Here is a 19,452-nt window from a genome sequence, read left to right as displayed (position 1 = left end):
CACATGCCAAAAGCGAACACACAACACCACATTGATACCACATGCTTTTAAGCAAAAGCCGCGTAAGCTTCCGGAAAGCTTCTCCTAGTCCTCCTAGTACAGGACTGAGCGATAAGTTGAGGCTTTGTTTCTTCCAGACTCTGCCGCAAAGTTGCTATTCTCATTTCCTGTTCCTAGGACGGCGTTCAAGATAAAACACCTTTACCAAATCGAAATACCGTTCCTAGAAAGACGACCTGAAGAAATACTCCACAAAATTATGAAGTCAGGAGCTAATGAAAAGAAACCAACCAATAATGAGAATGGGTCGGAAGCTTTCCTTCTTACCCGCAATCATAGTAAATCGTATCCACGGGGGAGTTTCGGTCCGTCACGGAAAGAAACTTGGCTCTCAACAGCATGTGAGAACTACATCCACCTATGGGAAACTGCAGGTTCTTACTTTTACAACTGTCTACACAAAATGACAAGGGGCCACTTTCTCCCCACTCAGCTTTGAGCTGCTGCATGTTGCATCTGGAACACCGCTCATGTATTTTCCATGCAGAGTGGATTCTGTGGGGAAATCATTTGTGCAACAACGAGAAAGAATTACGAGAATATCGCGAGTACCAAGAGAGAAGATGAAATCAGAATAAGTTTATTTGAAGTCAAACAAAGCGATGAATACGTCATAAGTATATACAAAAGGAGGTTCCGTAGTTACACATTGAAATGGGACCCCCTGTGCATGATAACATGGTGAATACCACAAGCAAGATGTCAATACGTAAACTTAATAATGACAAAAGCTAATCGGATGCAAGCAAGTAACCTAAAAACATTATGCATGAGAAATAACAGACAATAATGCCAAGGAAAGTATAGGGGACGTTATTTGTAGTAATTATGGTGTAAATGTGAAGAAAGTAAAGTGGATGAAAAGATGACTTGCCGCCGCCAGGCACTGCGATCGGCGCTGACTAACACTCCTACGTTTAAATGCACATATATGCTCTATAAAGTGGAAGGCAGGATGACCGCCGCCGTGGCTCAGTGGTAGAGCAACGGACGCGTTATTCGAAGGTCGCAGGTTCGGTCCCTGCCTGCGGCAAGTCAGCTTTTCATCAACTTTACTTTCTTCACATTTACATCATAATTACTACAAATAACGTCCCCTATATTTTCCTTGGCATTATTGTCTGTTAGTTCTGATTAATAATGTGCTTAACAAAGAAAAATGAGCCCTCAAAAAGTCACCTAACCTAAAAACAGCGTTATAAAAAACATTGAACAACTAAAGGAAATGTGGCCTTGTCAATAACAATGCGAGGGTGGAGGACATTTTCAAAAAGAATAAACAGTGATGCAGCATACAAAATAATTAAACACAAACAAATAAACAAAATACAATAAGCAAATAAGGTAAATAATAGAAAGACTATACAAAGATGCGGGAAGATAAAAAAACAGGCAAAAACTAACGAAAAAAAAAAACACTTAGAGCAGACAGGAACCGAAGTTACACGAATCGAACAGAAAGTGCTTGAGTTTGGATCGAAACCTATGCACATTTATTAATTTTAAAGGAGACAGTAGTGAATTTCAAAACGCAAGTGATGAAAAGTGTAACGACTCCTGGTCGTAGTTGGTGCGAACAAGGGGTAAAAGGAAGCTATTGTTGCTTGCAAATCTAGTATTATTAGTGTTAACGAGAGATTTCCTTGGTACTGCGGACACAGGAATTTTATTCTGTAGTGCCCAGTGAACAGAAATAGCGATATTATATTTATTAAGATCGGACACTCTTAAAATGTGATGAGAGCGGAATAATTGATCGGCATCAACACAACGCCAACCAAAGATGGAGCAAAGAAGGTTAAATTGAGTTTCCCCGGTTTCCTGACAATAACGCGGAGAGAGAAATGGGAGAGCAAAAGCGAAAGAGAGATAGAAGGAGAGATAATGAGATATAGAAGATAAGTTTATCTTGATTGTAAGGCTCGTCAAGGCTCGTCAAGCTGCCGAAAGACGGCTTTTATTTTCCGCTCCTTTGTGTATTTTTAAATAGACAAAAATACAGTTGATTGATTGATAGCTTGGAAACCATTTGTCAAACCTCACCAGTGGTCATTTACAATTGTTCAGTCAATATTTCTCATAAAAATGGCGGAAATAAATAGCTCTATCTGTCGATTACCTTTCATGTCGAGGTTAAAAGAGTGCATGTAACTGACCAGTGGCAACGAAGTATTGACGCGAGGTATGTCGAAAAATAGATTATGAACTGTTAAATTTGTTTTATTCTCTCATATAACAATTATCCCCACACCGTTTCTACGCCTATTGTTAACGCTGTGCCACCCTCCCCCTTTATTCAGTTTTAAAATTCTTTAGCTCTTACTTTCGCAAAATAAATGTGTATTTCTGTAGACGAACACCCCAAAAAACTCACAGGGTCCCTTGTCTACTCACCTAAGGCGACTGGAAGGCTAAAGCCATCTTCTTTTTATTTTCAGTCGATGTATTTTAGATGTATTCATCCTGCCCCGCCCCGCAGATTTAAGGATCTGATGACGTCATCACGTGACGTGACATTACGTAACGTCACTGTCACGCCATGATGAACGTCACAAACTTTGGCGATCTGTGACGTCGCCCTGTAATGATTATTTTTTGCATCACACGTGTTGACGCCGCCGACGGGAGACGCTGACGCGGGACGCCGGTCAATTTTCACGTTTGGTGAGGCATCTAAGGCTTTCGCCCTAATAAAACACGCAGCGCCGACGTGTGGATAGCGACGTGTAATTGAAGACGGGAGCTCTTAGCTCCCGCCTTCATTTTGTCTAGCCTTTTTTGGTGAACGTATATTCAACACAACCTAAACACTAAACACAATAATTGTAAGACTGGAAGAAGGAGCTTGATGTCAGAGACAATTACGCACTGAATAAATAATTTTGAAAACCATGCAGTGTTCCTCCTCCTCTTTTTCTGTATCTACTTCCGTGTCCTCTTCTTTCTTTTCCGCTTCTCGCCCTTTATCTTTTTTTTTTCTTCCTTAAGAGGAGTAACGGAAACGGGGAGATGAAACTGCAGTAACCGACAGAGAAGGTTACCGTGCAAATACATTTCTGGAAACAGCTGAAAGATATTTAGAAAAACGATATTAAAGGCAATGCAGCACTGCGGAGTTCAAGTAGGGGTCATTGCAACCTCGTCCCCCATTTAAGGATCTTAAAAGAAGAGCTGGCAGCCATAAGAATAGCCACTTTTATTTGTAGTCCTTTCTTCTAGCAACTGGCGACCAAGTTGCCACGTGGTTGTACGGATTCTTTATCCGCAGACGTTCTTCATTACCGACGAACGCAGAGGTGAACAGGCATTTCAAACAAAAGGCCGCTGGAGGGCTTGTTTATTGTCAGAAAAAGGGAAGCCCGGAACATTTGTGCGCGCTTAAGAAAAACCTCACACGAACATTGCAGGAAGATGTCTGCGAGCACCCTTGAAGACTGCAGTGCATCCGCAAGTTCTGCAACTGAATGAAAATGAGCGAAATTGCGGAGCGGGCCTACTTGATTGGGGGAGTTTGAGAAAACGGGCGAAGGAAAAGCTGCCAAAGAATTAAACATAACCTCTCAAAATTAAAACAAAAACAAAGGTAACAATGCAAACATGCAGTGAGAATAATAAATGTGCATTCGGATGAAACGGAAGAGCATGGTAAAAAAAGTGGGAAGTAGATCTGCAGAAAATGGCCCCGAACTTTGAAAAGGATTCGGAGACAAATAAGAACAATAAGGCTACTCAGAATGAGCGGACTACAAAAGCAGTAAAAAAATACTCGGGACGACGGACGGGTTGACAGGACGACCCTAAATTGCAAATGGAAATTTCCAGGGCACGTCATCCTTGCCTCGGCAAGTGAGGCGCGCGGGGTTGGGCCCATTACATATTCAAAGAGTGTGCCCTTGTTTGTGCCGCAGTAACAATCGTCACGCTGGCACGCACTTTCATTTATGCACTGAAGCACGGACGCAGCGATGACAGCGGCGCCCTGTAGATGGCGCTCCTCTGATCCCCTTCTTTCTTCAGTGCTGCCAGTGGATCAGACAAACGATATATAAATGCTGGTCGACTTTCATGAAAAGCAATAATGGAGTTCTCGCGATTTGGTTATTACGGTTACTTGTGCAGTAAGACAAAGTAAAGAAATATGAAAATTTGCGTAGAACCTGCATCAAGAATGAATGTAGAAACCTGTCTAAAAACATTTTGGTTTAAGCTCCAGAAAACAAGCACGTATATAGACTTGCGAAGGGCTCCCCTTTAGCGGGAACCCTGCGCACGCCTTCAAAGGACGAGATGCTTCACAATGGATAAAAATCAATGACAATGAAGCGATGACGTGCTCTTCGCAATAGGGTCTTTAGACGTTGGCTTTCCGAGAGGAAAGATGGGAAGTTAACACTTCTTAGAATGCAACATCAGGGACCTTCGGCCGCCATTATCTTCAAAAACTTGCGGGATAACCCTGCTCTTTAAACAATGACGGGACCGGTGCGACTGCGTAAACGTATGGGGCGTATCCTGACTATATTGTAAATGTGCTAAATCTACACGAACGCCCAAGAGGTGCGAGAAACTAAAGAAAGAAGCAGAATTTAAATCTGTGTGTAAAGGACACATCAGAGATGACAATAAGTTTCACGTCATCTCAGTATTATAAGACTTTCTGCGTTATTAGCGCCGCGTGGAATTTTATGTACTGCAGTACTTTGTGTGCTGTAAAAAATTTTTTGTTTATTAAGGCGAAAGGCTTAGATGCCCCTTCAAAAATGAAAACTGACCGTCGGCGTCGGCGGTGTCAACACGAGTGATGCAGAAAATCATCACCCCGTGATTACGTCGCCATATGATGCCATCATGACGTCATCGTTCTGCTGACTCTGTGACGTCATCATGACGTCAACGCATGACATCGTCGCTTGCACTGCCTTCGTGATCGTCTACCAATCACGGAGGCAGTGCAAAACCGTGTGAGGTGCGCAAAGCTTCCGATGCCTCCGATCCTGGAAGCAGTGCAAAACCATGTTAATTAGGTCCAGAAAGCTCTCGGAGGGGCGCGGGGAAAGAACCATACATCGACCGGAGAAAAGGAAGAATATGGCTTTCGTCTTCGAGTACGTAGGCAAATGCATAAGGGACCCTGTGAGTTTTTCAAACGCCTTTTAACACGAAAGTGTTTTATGCCGGAGTCCCCCAGGACTTCACTGACGTATTTCCATCACGGATATAACATTGGTAAAATGCACACTCACGAATGAGAAAGCGGATCTAGAAGTTCCGCCACCGGGAATCGAGCCCACCATCTCTCGGGCGCCCGGCGCTCTACCGACTACGCAACCGAGGCACATGCACGAGGCACGTGCATATCTCTGACATATTCTCTCTCGCACGGGGCTCTCTGTTAGCAGGGCTAGGCGTTGCGGGGCGGTGCCATTGTCTTTGAGAGGTGGAGTGAAGTACTCCGCCATGACCTTACAAGCGTCGATACGGAGCGATTTGGCGACGACGTAGTTATAGTGTCTCGACCTCAGCGAGCAGCGCTGGCCGCTCTAGCATCGAGGAGTCGCCCTATAGACGCAATTACGTTCTTCGTCTTTCGCATAGTATTAGCGTTGAATGCCCGTTGTCGGAGTAGTGCAGCTTCCGCATGCACCAAGGGTATTGCTCCGCCACCTACTGCTCCATAGCACCTACTAATAAAACTGCTGCAATAAGCGCCGCAGAAAGACAACGATGTCGACGGGCGAATGTCATGCCTTCCTGGAGTGAGACAAAGGCCAGCGGGAGGTGGAACGCCTTCGTGCGTTCGCGGCTCAAGCTACGAATTTCTGGCTCCCGTTGTTGCTGAAGCGCAGTGTGGTAGTGTATGCATGAGCACACGCGTAGGTCACCCTATTACTCGGGAGTGCACACCGTGCCGTGTTTATCCTGAATTAACGACACTTTGAAGAAGTGCTTATTGAGTAGCAGTGTTTATTATGTGCCTATTGATGTCATCTTTGCACGGGAATCACGATATGCTGCGTCTAGGTGTGTGTTGTCAACTTCAGTCAGCAAAATGGTTAAATCATGGTCATGGGCGTTAGTCGTCGCGACGAAGATGTGCCACTAGGCGTCAATGTGGCTGTATCCACGTCAAACGGTGCTATAGCCCTGCCAAAAAAAAATGGGGGACCCTTAAGCTTCGCCTTTAGGAGTTTAACGTGATAGCGAAATCCGGGCCCTAGTGCGGTCTTCAACCACTAAGTGCATACGAATTAATGTGTATTGTTACACACACACGCACACAAACACACACACGCGCGCGCGCGCGCGCGCGATGTTTCTATAGTAATGGTACAGGTTTTCGATCTAAAGCACTTCCCCGTGCAAGAGTCGAGACATATTTCTCACAGTGCCTCACAGATGGCAGCACATTATCTAGCGTTTGCTGTTTGCTTGATCAACGCCTCCTCTAAAAAGCAGGCGTTGGCTTGATATGTTTTGCGCTAGACGGACATAGTTGTCCATTTTTAGAGCTGTTTGAAAGTTCTTGTATGTATTAGCGGCGATGGCTGCACTATCCCGGCCTTTTTCGGAGCATGGCGTCCCGCAAAAAAAAAAACGTAGTTTGATGGCCTCGCCAATGCGCCTACAAATCGCCGAATGGGCTCATTTTTGTCGTGACACCTGCCGAACAAAATGCGTTAAGGAGACTCCTTCCACTACATGGCATTTATGTAGTGTTTTTTTCCGAAGCAGCGGCAACTAACATCGGAGCTTTGTGGTAGGACATCTGCTTGCCACGCAAACGGCCCGGGTTCAATCCTCAAGGGGACCGAAGATTTTTATTGTTTAATTTATTTGCATCTTTCTCGATTTTTCTTTCACGGACTATTTTTCGCTCACAAGCGTCGGTAGCGACGCCGACACCTGACTTCCTGCGACACAAGCTCTCTAACGCTGTCGCGTTAAAACTAATAGTTATGTTGGGTTTAATGGCGCAAAAGCAGCAATGACTATGATGCGCCATACACAAGGTGATTTTTAATAAAACGTTTTGTAGAAGAGCATCAAAACAAGCTTTCGTTTACATTTTGTTGAAAAGACCTGTAGCCTTTGGAAACGCAAGAACGTCCTCTGAGGGGATGATTGCTTTTTTATGATAGCATTAACATTCGGCGGAGATGTACTCGTGTTTTGTTGAATTCATTAAAACAATCGTGTCTTCTTTTTTTGAAAACTGGGCATGTTATTAAAACATGATTTACAGTGAGAGGTTCCTTGCATTGCTGGCATTGTGGCTGGTTTTCTTCTCGCAGTAAAATATTGTGAGTTAGGTGAGTATGACCTATCCGCAGGCGACATAGTATTACTTCGATCAAGTGCTTTGGTGACAGCATGACTTCCATTCTTGTAAAATAGGCTTGATAGTTTGAAGCTTGTTATGCAATTTAGACCGCCACTCTTGTCATTTTGCCCTAAAGGCTGTTTGGCATCTGTTAAAACAGTACCTGAATGGTATCTTTATTATGAACTTATAAGATACTCTATTATGAACTGCCATTGCGGCTACCCTGTCTGCGTTTTCGTTTCATGGGATGCCAACGTAGCTCGGCACTCATACTGGACGAATTGTGTTGCCATTTTTCTCAGCTGTTTCCAGCATCTGTAAAATGTCCCCGAGAAACCGTTCGCTTTCTGATTTTGTATGTAGGGCATTTATTGCGCTAAGGGAGTCAGAGTATAATACTAACTTTTCGCGGCTTCTAGATAAAATTTCTTCTAAAGCTAAAAACAGAGCATATACTTCCGCTGTAAAGAAAGACACAAATTGCGGCAGTCTGATGAAGGATTCTAAGTGTTTTGATTGAACGGCACTTCATGTGTGTTCTCGTCTTTTTGAACCATCAGTGCAGAATTCAGAATGTTTGTCATATTTTTCTTGTACCGCTAGGAAGTCCTGGATAACGTGCTCCTGTGAAGTTTCCTTTTTCCTTAAATGATTCAAGGCAATATCAATGAAGTATGAGAAGTCCATCCATGGAGCCAGTCTTTCCGGCGTTCGGCAACGTTGAGTGCCTGATTTGGTACGTTATATTTGAGGCATGGTTCTTCAAAGAGCACGAAAAGTGTTTTTTTTTGTGTGCGGTCTGTTGTTGTTCTGTGTCTCGTACCCATGTGAGAAACAATGGTGCGGCATAGGTGACTTGGTTTAGATCAAGTTCTGAATACCTACGATACTGTGACGAGCACTCTTCGGTGTTCCAGGCAAGGCTCGTTCTTTTAGCATATAAACTCTCGATGGGTGAGGGTCTGTACGCCCAAGTTATAGGGTCTGTACGCCCAAGGGTCTGTACACCCAACTTATAAATAAAAGTAGAGTACTATTTACTGAATTCATTTTGACGACGAAGAGCGTGGTGCTTAATACGCAACCCTGCGGCACACCATTCCCTTGGACGAAAAAGCGATAGCTTCCAGCCCAGATGTACCTGAAAGTTTCACTTTGATAGAAATTCCGATAGGCAATGAAGCATTCTGGCGCGGATTCCTATATTCGCCAAGTCTCTCAATATACCATACCGCCATGTGGTGTCATAGGCTTTCTCCAGGTCAAAAAAGACTGCTAGGCAGTGTTACCTATGTAACAATACTTCACGTATTGTGTGTTCAAGGCCTTTCCTGTAGCCACACTCATGATAGTCTAGTAGATTTGGTATTTCGAGGGTATATGTTAGCCTGATGTTTATTACGCTCTCATATGATTTGCCATGCAGCTTGTGTGTTAGGTTTATAGCTGCCCGGTGACGTCGGTGGTTTTCCAGTTTTTAGAAATGGGATTATGAATGCCATTTTCCATTTGGAGGGCATTATGTCAGTTTTCCAGATCAAATTGAAGAAGCTTAGTAATGCTTCTACAGCAGCCTGCGATAGGTGCTCGAGCATTGCGTAATGGACTCTGTCCGGATCGACTGCTGCCTTCGTTCCTGCTGAGGGCACAGTGTAACTCTTGGAGTGTCTACATCTCCAGGAGTATCTAAACTCTTGGAGTATCTAAACCTCCTGTTATCGGTAGTTTCTATTTTTCGGCTGCCTCTTTGTACGTAAGGAAATATTGCGTGTAATTAGCAGATCTGGATATGGTGTAAAAATGTTCGCCTAGAATGTCCGCTTGCTCCTCTATCGATGTCTGTGTACCTGGGTCTGTAGGTATAGGTATTGCGTATGGGGAGTAGTCACCAGTGAACTTTCGAACCTGGTCCCTTTTTTTGATGTGGTTGAGCTATTGACAGTATACATGTATTTCTGCCAGGATGATTTTCCCGCCTGCCTCTGGACATAACGCGCTTTCGCCTTGGCATGTTTGAAGTTTATCAAGTTAGTGTAGGTGGGGTATCTTTTCAAGATACCCCATGCCTTATTTTGCTGTTTCCTTGCCTGTGTACATTCTGGTGTCCACCAGGGGTTTAGCTTCTTTCGCAGAGTGTTCGATGATTGTGGTATTGCTTTTTCTGCTGCCGCAGTTTGTACTGCTGTGAGATTTTCATTCATTTCGTCTATGCTCATTTCGGGTGTAAGTGCGTCTTCGAGTTGAGCGTTTTTCTTAAACAGAGGCCAATCCGCATGTTGTAGCTTCTAGCAGCGCGGTTTAGAGCTTATGGTAGGAAAGGTGGATGTCCTTTGCACGATGGCATGGAAGTATTCACTTCCATATGAGGCGTCGAGGACCTCCCATTTAAAATCATTAAAAATGCATGGTGAGCAAAAGGCTAAACGAAGACAAGCAAACTTTCCTGAGATTGGTGAAAAATACGTATGCGAACCAGTGTTTAAAATACATGTGTTGGTTGATAGAATGAAATCTTCTATGTTTTGCCCTCTGTTGTCCGTTTTCTCACTGCCCCTGAGTGTACAGTGAACATTGAAATCTCCAACTAAAAGGAATGGTTCTGGTAGCTGCGCTGTTAAGTTATCGAGTTGATGGACGGTTACATGTTCATGAGGCGGAATATAAACTGAACAGATGGAGATGACGTTGTTGTGCGATAAAACCGTTACAGCTAGGGCTTCGAGGGAAGTATTTAATTTGATTTCGCGGGTAGGAATGCCACCTTTTACGATTATGGCAACTCCTTCTGACAGTCGGATGGCGTTCTTGTGGTCCTTTCGAACTCTAAAGCCTTTTAAAAAATTGATGTTCTTCAAGCCTAGATTTGATTCTTGCAGACCAATTGCTACAGGTGAAAAGTACCCTATAATATATTTATTGTTCCCCAAGTTGTGTATGAGGCCCCTACAATTCCAGTGTACTATGAACATCATGATAGAATACAAAAGAAAAAAACGGCTGTATTGTTGTCAGGGTAGTGTGAGTAAGACTATAAACTTGGGTGACAAGAGGAAACCAAAGAAGGATCAAGAAAGAATCACAGATTGGTCATGTGCCCTTTCCCGGGACACGGAGTGGATGTCGGGTCCCTTTTCCCGAGCCAAGGGTGGTCGGAGGCGCGACAAGCTGTTTTAGAGGCTTGCCGCAAGCAGCAGCCTCTCCAGACTCTTTTGTGTCTGCAGGGCATACTTCCATTGAGTCAGCCCCGCAAAGGTGTTCCTCATTGGAGGTGCTCAGCGAGGGTGTGGGCTCTTTTGTAGCACCGTTAGTGAAGTTTCCGTGGTCTCCGCACCACACTGGCTGGTACCAGCAGCAATGTAGACTTCCAGGCCTCGAGTGGAAGATGCACATTGTGCACCTCCCGACTCTCTACGTGAGGGCTGCAGTGCCGACACTAGGTCCTGTAGTTGGACTTGAGTGCTGACCGACACCATTTGCAGTACCGGCCCTCTCTGTACAGCTTGGCTGTAAGAGCCCTTCTGGGTAAACTCTACAGGACACCTTCGGGAATATGCAGCATGTAGGCCTTCGAAGTTGATGCATGGTGCATTCCTCATCGCTGCCGTCGCTAAGACCGTACTTCACGCACGTCGCTTTTCCTCGGCATGACTGCTACCATGCCCGTACCTTCGGCACCGGAAGCACCTGCCGTGGATTAGGGATATAAGGTCTAAGTTTCAGGTGTAGGTAGGCCGCGTATAACGCAGATGGAAGGGTTGTACTCGCGAAAGTTAGCACTACACGTGTTGTGATGTCTTTTCCTTCCCTTTCGATGATTACGTTGTGAGCGGAAATGACTCATTGATCAGCTAAAGCTTCGGTTATTTCTTCATCGGTGCATTTTACGAGATCATTGTCAGAGATCGCCCCCTTGGCATAGTTTAATGATCGGTGTGCTGTATCCCACACTTCATGGTCACCTATCTAATTTAGTTTAGTGGTGTTCTTGCGCTTCTGCTCATTACAGACTTCGATCAATAGGTCACCGAAGCTCAATTTCCTGGCGTCGTAGTCACCGTTGCTTTGGCGACTGGGAAAGGCGATATGTCCTGCATCGGTGTTGCACTCTTTGAAGTTATTACAAAAAATTTGGTGAAGTTGGTGCACTTACATGTGAATTCTTTAGTTGCTTCGGTGCGACCCCGCTTTCGGTGCCGATAAATTTCGGGGACAGAGGGATTTTTATCTCTAAAAAAGTGTAATGCTCAGTAGCTATGCTGGTCGTCCACCTTGGAGCTCAACGTGGGAGTGTATTTCAAGCACCAGCCATACATAACTACTATAATTATACGTGACCAGCCAAGGAAGACTGGTCACGCATGGTTAACCCTTGCCACCAGAAAAAAGGAAGTAAGCAGAAGGAAAAGGCGGTCACGATAAATCAAAAGTTCAAGAGAAAGGCGAAGATGGTATATAAAGTAGGGTAGAAAGAGATGACTGCCGATTTCCCCCAAGGTGGGTCAGCCCGGGGGTGCCGTCTGCGTGAAGCACGGGCAAAAGGGGTGTGTTGCCTCTGCCAGGGAACCTTAAAGGTCCAATCACCCGGCGTCGGCTGAACCCCCAGGATCCCCCTTTCCCCGGTCACGGCTAAGCCACGCACGGCAGGTCGTGGGAGGGGTCGAAACCTCCCGTTAGCTCGGGTTCGTGGTGTCGCTACACCAAAACTAATAGACATTGTACAAGCTCTCAGAGATCAGTTCACAATAAACAGTCAACTGTGAAGACAGCTTTCACTTTCGTGTTATACCGATTGCTATGACAGAGGAATCAGCCATGTTTTTTTTCTCTCTCTCCATAATTACCTTCCTCATGTCTGCCACTATCCGTGAGTTTCCGTCCGGAATTGCTTACAGTTTTATCAGAGAACCAGCAGGGACTTTAGCAAATCCATCTGTGAGTAATTAGCGTGCGAGGGAAGGTAGTTTTAAGGAAGAGACATAGAGATCAACCAAGAGTGAGCCCGGTTGGCCACCCTAATCTGAGCAAGGAGACACAAAATAACATAGTAAGAAAAGAAGACAGCGAATTCTTGATGTCGCTGATATTGTATCAGAAGTGTACGCTATGTCACGGACACTCCATCAGCCCGTTAGTCTCCAGAAATGGCAGCATCAAATTTATGTTTTTTAATACGAAAGTGATTTATGCCGGGGTCCACCAACGTATTTCCGTCACGAAAATGACGTCGAAAAATGTTACACGATCAGATGGCAAAGAAAAGAAGTTCCGTCAACGGGCATCGAACCCACGACCGCTCGGTCCGCAGTAACAGATGCCGGGCACGCTATACACTGCGCCACGGTCACAGACTGGAGGCTTTACAAACGCGCCTTTTATATCTACCACTCTCCCGGTCGGCGGGGTGCCGTAGCCCTTTGGGAGCGGTAAGGTAAAGTAATTCGTCATTACTGGGGCCTCAGCGATTAGCGCCTGCAACGCTTACACGTCCATCCCAATCGGCCCGTTTTCAATAGAAGTTCAGTTTTGTCAATGCCTTAACACACCGCGAGGTGGCTACCTTAGAGCAAGCGCCGTAAATGCGTTGGCCTCGCTCATAGCATCATGCTAATCCAAACCAAAAATAGCTCTGCGACGCGCGCCTGCCTCACCTGGCTGTAACATCGCGTTCCACGCTCACGCGCTCGCGCCGAGAAAAATCGCGGCCGGGCTACCGGGGCGCGACGACGCGCTTTGCGTTTCCCTCTAGTCCGGCCGTCGTGTTCATACATGCCGCGCGATGGCGACCAAGTTCTGCGTTTAATATGCCACGCTCTTCTGGCTATCACACCACGTTCCCTCATTACGCTTTCAACGTTAACTACTAAAGCTACCACAAGGGTTTGTTTAATCATTAAACATGGACGTTAGTCGTCGAGGTGGAGATGTACCACCAATCATCAAAGTGGGTGCATACACGTTAAACGGCGCCATTAGCTGCCAGACATCAATATACATTGTGCAAGCTCTCTTATATCAATGTACAGTAAACATTCAGTTACTTCTGTAAGGGCACGCTTTACTTTCGTGTTATTCCGATCCCTATGACGGAGGGATCAACCATGTCTTTTTCTATCTGCAGGGTGTCGAGATCACGGTGCCAAGATTTCTTGTTGATCGACACAGAGTGGTTTACGTTAGGAAGATCAGATATAACATAGGCGGCGACACGCACACGGCAGTTTACGTTCTGTGCGGGCGCAAAACGACACATGTAGCATGAGCTGCAGGTATCCACACAGCCTCTGTGCCCGAGGGCCTTAGTAGGGAAGAAGTCTGGAAGTTCAGTGATGGCACGGAGAGAAGGTGAAACAAGGGCCCAGCCATGCACAAAGAATGACAGGAACCAGTCGAGGAATGCGTGGACAAGGTGCATCGCGCAATCTCGCTTACACATGGAAATAAGTGCATAAACAAAAACTGGAGAGTATCCAAAGAAAATTTGTTAGGGTCATTTATAACGGTTACACTTGGAAAACGTCCGCGACGCACCTCCTACAGAAAGCAGAACTAGAGAAACTTGAAAGAAGACGCTGTCATGACATGCTAAAGCTATTTTTATTTGTTATATCACAAAACGTTACGAGTTGATTCATCCGCATTCATAGCACCTTTACTGGGTCTCTTCACAAAAAAAAAAAAAAAAAATGTGGCCCGAGCTGAAGTGCAGAACAAACACTTTTACGTATTCTTTCTTTCCTCGAACAATCGTCGAGTCGAACGCCTTATCTGCTGATGCCGTAGAACGTCCCAACTTTGATTCTTTTCTGCACGCGATCAGCAATGAAGCTCCGTAAGCGCCACTATGCTTGAAGGGTCATGTACCTACTTGCTATCGCTTTCACTTTGCTGTGTTCGAATAAATGGTGAAACCTTCTTCTTCTTTTTTCCCTCGACTTTTTGTGCAATGCCAGTACAATGTTGGTACTTGTGAGTTGTTTGTGCTATGTAAATACTTATAATGTGAGTACTTTGTGGTATGCGAGTACTGAGTGCCGTGGAATTTGTTCCCTTTCGTTGTTTTGCATATTTTACCAATGTCGTTGCTTCGCAGAATATTAGTTCATATATTTCTTTTTTCTTTATTTCGTTTTTCTCTTCCTTGTGTGCAACGCTATTCAATACTTCGAGCTTGTGCTGTGTCGCTGCGTTGTGAATTTACGCCCCACTCCTGCCTAAGGCCTTTACAGAAGGCCGGCAGTATGTAACAAAATAAAATATGTAAAACAAGGAGATGTCTGAACTATAAGATTCGTGAAGATGGCAACAGAGTAAATAGAGTGGTGTGAGGACATCTGGCGTCGCACTGCCGGGATCGTGGTTGTCAGCCGATGTTCAGTGACTACGAGGTTGTCACCATGCATTACAATCAGACAACACCTACGGTCATAGAGGCGTCTGATGTTACCCGAGCTGGGCGCAAACTGCGCCAGCGGGGTCTAGTAGATATTATTTCAAAGAGCGCTTGTCTATCCGATTGAGTTGTGTCATGCGCATATACGTGGTACCTGCGTCCATCTTAATATTTTCTTGCTTACTTTACGCATGTGTGATTTCAGCCTTTGGGCATATTTCACAAATGTATGTCTGGTTTGGTGTTATAGTTATTACACAACTATATTTCAATGTACTTTAAAGCTAGATCGCATTCGTCCGTGCATGCGAGCGTCGTTTTTCAAGGGGTGCACAAATAACCTTTATCATGCAGAAAAGCAGTGAAGAGCTCTGACGACGAGCAGATTTGAGTCCAGAAACGCGGAGATGCAGCTGCGAAGGAGCAGGACCTTTGGGCGAACTAACCGCCTTTGCGTCCCGCACATGAAATCACGAGCCATTAGTTTCAAACAAAAGTTTTGTTCAACCATCCGTCGCCTGAGACGAAATTAAAGGAGACATGGTAATGCTGGGTGAGCAGTGCTTGTCTATTGATGACATTGCGGAAAGGTGGTACGGAACTGCTTTTTTTTCTGCAATTCCGCACCCATTTTTTCGTAATGGTAACACACGTGGCATGTTACCACTGCTGCATATTCTGAAGAAAATAGCAAACTTCTTTGTGCACGGAATTTTAACGTTAGGCGAGGAAAGCGGTTATTCGGCTGAAAGGAAAGTCCAGAAATTAGCTCGATCAAAAAAAAAAAAAGGAAAATTACACCATCTCCTACTAAAGCGAACCATGTGGGGATGCGAAGCAGTGCATGGGTCGACCTAAAGTTCCGTGATCGCTGTAAGAGTGTAAGGGGGAGAGGCCACGGCGTCTTACCCAGCCCCTTATACAGGCCCGAACGCGCTAGCGCGTGCCAGCGCGCATGGTTCCCGAGCAGACGGTCGCCAATGGAAAGACGGACACAGCCCTGAGCAAAAGCTGCTTCGCATCTTCGCATCCAAGCGGTCTATGTGCAGTACAGGAACATTCTCCATATACGGAAGATGTATCATTGTATGTACGGTGGATATAACACCTAATGACAATCACGGCATGCGTTTTTTTTTATTATAGAGTGTTCAGGAGATTTTCGCACTTTTGTCTAGCGCCAGCTACTTTTTTCAGAGATGATAGTGTACGTTAAAGTCGCAGCAACGAAAAGAAAAAAAAATACGTAAAATATTGGCTAGGCAGAGTTCATATATAGTCCATTCACATAAAAAAGGGGAAAGCACACACACACAAGATACAGTCTTGTTACATAACACTACAGTTCACATAAAATGTAATCACACGAACACTGCATATGCTGTAAATAGCAAGAAACGTCCAGTCACATAACAGTGCTGCAATTCGCAAATCAAAGTCATATGGATATAAAATGAGTTCGTACATGACTGCACATGCGACACAGCCAGGTCAAAATGTTTGCATGAAATCAGGTTTTGAAAGTTTTTCTCAATAATTTCCAATTATTTCGCTGCTTTATAGGACCTTCTACACTGCAAATAGTGCACGTTTTTGCAAGGTATGTGGTAGCCAAGAACCTAGGATTAGGGCCTACGATCCAGTGCCAAAAAAACTCGTACTAGCTGTTGTCTTTTGTCCTGATATCGTGGGCATTCTACTAAAATATTCTGTATATCTTCATCCACGTGTACGTATATGCATTCTGGACTCTCTGCATGGGAAATTTTACGTAAAAAGTGTTTTGTGTACGCGGTACCCAGCCGGAGGCGGTGCACCCGTGTTTCAAAGGCCCTACTAGTATTTAACGTTAAAGGGATCCGGAATTGAAGAGTAGGGTCAATGCAAAATAAATCTGAATATCTAGAATTTCGCTCTTCATGATTAATTTAAACAATAGCGTGACCTGCGGTAGGCTTTATTATTTGCTGTTCTGTAAACATCCTATGAGTTTTTGCACTAACCAACCATTATCTCAAGTCAAGCAAACAAAGAAAATATAAAGAAGGAACTAGTTCTGCCAGGCTACCTAAGCACTACGGTTACAGAAATAAACCTGCGGGCTTCAGTGCGGTGTATGATGTTCGGCTCTCTGCGTTTGTTCACATGCCCCAATCAGTGAGCGTCTGCTGGTTCTGAGGCACAGCCAGAGACAATAACACTAATGCCGAGCCGAAGGAACCCAACCGCAGCCAACACTGTCATTTAGGAGGCATTGGAAGCTCTTGTCCCTCTCCTTCGTCATTGTCCTTGTTCGTAGTTGAAAGGTTGTCGACGAAAATCACAGCACAGAACGAAGTACGCAAAGTAACGCAATAGGCTTGCTAGAGAGCTAATTAGTTTTGGTTAGGCGCGTAAACACTCGTATTTATTACAGGCCTCTCTGGTTACATGCGCGAACAAGAAACTCGTAGTAATATGCCAATGACTGTGAGTTCCCAGTGGGTATGAAGAAACGATTCGGCGTACTTTGTGCGACTTCCAGCAGTGCGGGACACTCACTCACTTTGCGGCGGCCTCTGCTATAGTTGGACAACCGACCTGCGTAGGAAGAGAGAGATATATAAACATTTTATTGAAGCTGGAGATGTTCGCCTGGCTGTTCGCCTGACATGCTACTCCAGATGCTGGATGACGATTATGATATATACAGTGATAAACGCATAACACATACAGCCACATAAGTTTACAAAGTTTCGTTCAGGCTCGTGGCCCGCAAGAAAGTCAACAGCGCTTTCATGGCACGTAGCGCACAGGTGCTGCTTTGCCATGGGCCCAGAACATGTCGCAACTCTAAGCACGATAACCGTTGAAGATGCAAGGCCGCCTTCAGAGACTGTCTCTCTGATGCGTATCGCTTGCTTTCACAAAGAACATGATGCAGATCTTCTTGGACGTTACATTGGACGCACATTGGTGAGTCCGACAGCTTAATCTTGCTCCTGAAGTAGTTGGTGTATGTGACGTTTAGTTTGATGCGGTGCAAGCATGTTTCCTATTGTCTGTTTAGGCCTCGCGGCCTATCGAAGTTACACGATGGGTCGACCTTGTAAAGAGGTCCATACTGGTGATTAGAATCTGTCCAGAGGGATCGCTGGAGGCGCCATGCGTGTGCCGATACGAGTGTCGCCGCATCTTTTCTCGAGAAAGGTATCTCGATGATTTCTTTCGAGGCGTCATGTCCAGCTTTGGTAGCGTCATCAGCCTGGACGTTGCCTGGTATTCCGCAGTGGGCAGGTATCCACTGCAGAGCAATGTGGTGATGGAGGTCGCAGGCTTTGTTGCATAGATATTTGATGTCCATGACGAGTTGGTCCTGTGTGCGTGGAGACTTCAGAGACTGCAGCGCCGCTCTTGAGTCGGTGAAGATGACCCAAAACTTAGCTGTCTGATCTACAATGTAATTAAAAGCAGCCTGTAGCGCAGCCAGTTCAGTCGCTGTAGATGAAGTACGGTGACTAGGAGTGGCAGATATAGTGACATTGGCAGATGGAATCCAGACACCAATTGCAGACGATGTAGGTGTAACAGAGCCATCATTGTAAATATGATGGTGAGCCCTGTAATTGTTTTCCACGCGCTGTAGGGTGAAATATGTTAGTGCTGGTCCGGGTGTACGTCTCTTGTTCTTGAACCCAGGCACAAAAGAGAATCGTACGCCATGGACAGTGCTTAGCGTCACGTCTCATAAGGAAGCCGTACAAGCGCCACTGTGCTTCTTGGCATTCACTGGGCTTTCTGAATGAGGCAAACAAATAAAATGCAAATAAAAAATTTGGCAGGTCGCACACCTTGTGGGAATCAGTTTCATGCGAAGCAGTGAGCGAGTAGTTCTATGGTCCATTTCTTGGCTTTGAACCAAGCGTTACGAGGTGGATCGCCGTGTTTTTGTAAGTGCGGTATAGTTGCGTACACATCGTGATCTTACGAGGCACGTCGACAGCACTGGCGTTCAAAGGGTAACATATGGTCTGATGTAACGTCAGCACTGACGTTACAGCACATACGTCAGTGTTATCGCAGCGAAGTGTACTTACATCATAGATAACTTTCGTTAGCGTATTCCTCCGGGGTCGAGCAACGCTTGAATATAGCTCACTTAATCATGTAGGAATACAAATTTAATTTTCATTACACTGCTATAAAAGCACAGCCAGCACTGGAACCACAGACGTTAACCTGACATGACGCATGCATCATAGCAGTACATATGCAGCATTTATGGCTTTCCTATAAAATTAGATAGCCAGCACCACGACGTTGCACCGACATTACGCCTGTATAGGGTGTTTTTCCAATGCAGTTTAATGACCTGGCGCGTCTCTAAGGTAGAATGCCGGACCGCCACGCAGAATGCTTGGGTTCGATTCCTTTTGGGATCCTATTTTTTATTCTTTGCATTCGTCGGATCAACGCTGAGAGTGTCCGTTTTTCTTAACGCTCTCGCGTTTAAATTACCAATGTCTGTTTTCGCCGTTCCTGGGTAGATATGAGTATGAGTTGTCAATCACTTGTGGCGCATACCCGTACACCACGGCCCGTGGTATACAGTTATGTGCCACATTTGCATAGGCGTATCTACCGGGGGGGCAAGCGGGGCGCTAGCCCCCCACTGATAAAAGTTAGGGGGGCGGACCCC

The sequence above is a fragment of the Rhipicephalus sanguineus genome, chromosome 2, assembly GCF_013339695.2.
Source record: "Rhipicephalus sanguineus isolate Rsan-2018 chromosome 2, BIME_Rsan_1.4, whole genome shotgun sequence".
NCBI classification, from domain to species: Eukaryota; Metazoa; Arthropoda; class Arachnida; order Ixodida; family Ixodidae; genus Rhipicephalus; species Rhipicephalus sanguineus.
Note: the sequence above shows the minus strand (reverse complement) of the source record.